Below are 4,519 nucleotides of genomic sequence, written 5' to 3'. Positions count from 1 at the left end.
CCCGCGCTGACGCCAGCGGAACCGGTGACCTCAGCCCAGAGCTGCGGACAGATAAAGGATCCAGAAACCACATGGAATGCCCCGAAGAGGACTGACAGGTCGGGGACACGCAGGAGGGGTTCAAGAAACCACTTCCATGGGAAACGACGCAGCACAAAGAGCGAGGTAGCAACAGGAACGGTCACTCAAGAAGCCTGGTAGCTGGCTCTGACTGGCTCAGACACCAGCGCTTCCAGAAGGTTCTATGAGTCACACATCCCGTGTTCCCAGACCACACCTTCACTACTGGATCTTGGTCGTCTACACCCAAGCAGAGCCACAGCAAAGGAAACCTCTCTTCTCCACCACATCTACACCCACATCTACACCACCTTTCTCACAGCCCTCATAGTGAGGGTCTGGTGGGCGGAGGCACAGGGCAGCTCGTTTTCCAAAGCGTTCCCGAGCCCGACTCTGGAGCTAATTGCTTCCATCTCTCGGCATGGTGACGAAAGCTAAGCTGCTCCTGGTGAAAGCAGACAGGAGTGTAGGGGAGGGAGCGTTGGGTCACCAAGCTCCAGGGTGGATTTTTTTTTTTTTTTTTTTTTACATTTTTAATAAATGACCCTACACTTCTTTCTCATGGATCAAGTCAGTTCACCATTGCACAATGATGTTCTAAATCCGCAGAGACAATAATGTCCGAACATCCTCTAAAAACAGTTCATCATTGTTCATGATTTATTTCAACTTTTTTCTAAAGACTAAAGGACAAAAGTTGGCCATTTCCACAAAACTACACAAACCACAAGGTTCTGAAATGTAATGAGACTAAAACATGAGAAAGAAAGACAAAAGTAAATGAAGAGCTTGAATTCAGTCTCGCACGTCTGCTGCACGTCTATCCTTTGGATGAAAGTGAGTGAGTGTGAGAGTTTTTGATTGAAAACATATTGCTCTGACGTGCCCTTCATTTTATGATGGTCTTGAGAGTTTTGTGTTGGGTCGAAGGTTTCACGAGGGGTTGAGGGTTTTGTAACCTAGCGTTGCGAAAGTCTGTGTTTGCTTTGATTGTTGCCCTTAAGTGCACACTTGAAGGACCTCCTTGTTGATGCCAAGTCAGTCAACATGGAGAATTACACGATATCTGTGAGTTCTAGAAGTCTGGAGAGATTTCAAGGCTCCCTTCCAAGAACTCTTTGCTGCCGAGTAAAGGAAGCACGCGGAGAAAGTCTTTTGATCCAATGCCTGTGCTTGCACCACATCTGAGAGACATTTAGATTCATTACAGTGAGACAGGATTTCAGGCAGATTCCTAATTCTAATCTGGGTTCACGCTTAGCAGATAATGATGATTTTTTTCAGACGAACTCCGTGCTGTCCAGCTGTCTGTCCATTTACACACACACGCACATGCAAGCAAACACACACATACACACACACACATACACACACGCACGCACACATACACACGCGCGCGCGCACGCGCACACGCAAACACACACAAACACACATACACACACACAAACACACACATACATACACACACAGACACACATTGTCTCTTTGATATGTTTTAGGAAGGTGTGATTTAAGGACAGCCATAAAACACCTTTTTTCCACGTGGGTTTAGCAGAGCGTTGGATTGCTGCGTTGTCCTGAGATCACCTCACACAGACACCCGCTATGCACGTATGCAGGAGTCTGGTCTGGCGTCAGAGGCCTAATGGCTGGAGTCTTGAAAAAGGCCCTGTAACGCACAGCCACTAGTGGCGACCCTGACCTGAGCTGTCCTGCCCCTCCTGAGACTCAACCTAAGACTGAGCGGGACGGCAGGCCGACAGGACGGCAGGACGGCAGAAGGAGAAGGGCTTCCAACAGGCAGCGGCAAAAGAGCCATCACCTTCCCGCAGGCTCCGAGCCCCACTCTCTCAGAGCTCGGCTGCGGAGATCGGAAACAGATGCCCACCCATGGAGGAAGTGAGTTAGTCATGTACACAAACACACATACACTCATGTCTAGCACATCACTGTGTCCAGACAAGGGATGAGTTTCCTACAGTAATGACTGTGATGACGATGAGACACTGTGTCTGGGAATGAGAGAGAGAGAGAGAGAGAGAGAGAGAGAGAGAGAGAGAGAGAGAGAGAGAAGGTATGCGCATGTTTAAGATAGAATCTGTATGTGGTTTGAATGTGTCGGCGTCTACATGGTCAGCAGACCTGTCTAAGTGCACACTGACTAATCACTACACTGCGCTGTTAACTGCTACAGAGGTCAAACTGGAGTGCTTCAGTTCTGTTGATCACTCTGCATTTGAGTGGTACACTGTCCCTTCAGCGCCCAAGAGGATAACAAAACTCCATGAGAACGTGACATAATCCAGCCTCACAGCAGAGTGATCTCAAAATCACTGCTTCACATATCAGAATTTTGAACCAGACTAAAGCATTGCGCCCACGGTTGTCCCCAGCCTCTTCAAACACAAAACACAATTTTGCTGCATGTAGATTCTCAGACAAAGATACGCAGTTCTTGATTAATGCTGTCAGTGTACTGAAGAGATTTCTCTTTTGCTGACCGGCTCTCTTTATGAGAGATCGCCACAGGAATGCGGCCATCTAACCCTCTGCTCTCAGAGACGTTCCTGGACCGGCTGCAATAACACTGGACGTGTGAGCTGGATTTTTATCAGTGGACCTGGAGCACTGTCCAAAGTCCCGTCCAGTGAGGCCGCTATGGCTGGGGCCGAGCTGACAGATAGAACGGTCTGTAGGGGGCTACCGTGGATCAGACCGGACTCTCAGAAACGAACAAGGAGGGGTTGAATTGCAGACATGGCCAGGATCACATGGCTCGGAAACTCAGTTAAGTCCGAAATAGACTCACACCAACTCTCGTGCGTTATGTGATATGTGAATCTCGAATAACGGGACAGGTGAATATCAGGATGGGTAGGGGCGAACTGGAGCCAGCCATGCTATGGGCTAGGTTACAAAAGACAGAAGACTTTTGTGTTTTAAACTATGATTAAACGTTTCTGTTGATATAGCAAGGTTTCTTTCTTTCATTGTAAGAATATAGATATTCGAATTCATGTATACACTGGAGAAGCCCTGGCCAGTGGTCTCAGAAGAAATTTTACAGAACCCAGAAACATTTTCTTTTCAATCTGAACGAGACATAATAAATGTGTTGCTAAAAGGTTTGCGTTCCTAGTCTTTGAGGCCTGAGAGGCCTGACCTGAGGAGTTCCTGAACTGAGTGTGTATTTGTACATTCGCAGGTCACAGCACTATTTGACCTGGGCACATGACAACAATGTAGTGGTCAAAGTGCAAAGAATGGAATAGTTTGGTTACACACACACACACACACACACACACACACACACACACACGCATGCACGCACACACGCATGCACACACACACAGACACACAAACCCTAACATTCTAAAATAATCCAGAGGTGAAGACAGGAGTCTTGTTGAAGAGTAATATACACATTCAGACACTTTCATGTTGGTCATTTTTACGATCATGGCGTGAAACGGCCCCGAGCACCATCAGGCAGACATCACCCTCCCTAAATCAAACTGGGGATGTTGAGTATAACGTGAGGATGTTGTATATCTGCACATCATGCAATAAAATGACGACTCACGGGACTACTGACCTCTATTACACCATATCGCATATCACTGAGCTCCAGGAACGAAGGCCAGATTCAGTCCAGATTCAGTCCAGATTCAGTCCAGATTAGATCCAGCAGACTACCATTTCCCAGACCTACTACTTGGGAAAACATGCAATTTGGGCTAAGGTAGCTTCCTGCTATTACACTTGAGTGTATTTATGAAAGGATATGTGGGTAAACAAGTTTATGTAGCAGTTCTTGGTTAAATGCTCTACTCCCCATGGTAAGGTTAATAACTAACCACGTTCCATTACTGGGATTCTTCTACCAGCTGCTTCTGGATGGCTTTTCACCATTCCAAACATTCCCAGTGACCAACCCCAGCAGAAGTGCCCCAACACTGTGGGGAGGCCTGGTGCAGGCCCCTCTTATTAACACAGCACAGTCCCCTCAGTACTGTTGGCCCCAGGGTGACCTGTGCCCCAAGGGTTCCCTGTGCCCATTACATGCAAGGGCTTAAATTGCCTACTTGCACCATGCGCTTGCTCGCTAACTCATGCAGCTACGTTTACCCAGCCTACCCCACACTGGGCCCTGTCTGGCAGGGGCTCCCACAGTCTCTCTATACAACTCTCACCTGGACACAAGGCAGAGCCAGGTGCCTGGCTGACTTATTTCTTCCGAACAAAGCAGAGGTGTGTCCAGTCTGACAGCCAGTCATCAGAGGGCTAGGGTCAGTGAGGTCATCCATGGTTTATTACAAAGGCAAGCTTTGATTCGCCTGCTCACAGCAGAGCACATGAACACAGATTAGAGGGCAGCTTGTTAGTCCTTATTCTCTCATTATAAAGGAGACAGGAGGCACGTGTGTAGGGGAGGGGCCTTAAGAGTCTTAATAATGAG

This window comes from Electrophorus electricus, chromosome 21, assembly GCF_041902795.1.
Source record: "Electrophorus electricus isolate QZ-2024a chromosome 21, ASM4190279v1, whole genome shotgun sequence".
NCBI classification, from domain to species: Eukaryota; Metazoa; Chordata; class Actinopteri; order Gymnotiformes; family Gymnotidae; genus Electrophorus; species Electrophorus electricus.
The sequence above is the reverse complement of the archived record's forward strand: the minus strand, read 5'-3'. Positions refer to the sequence as shown.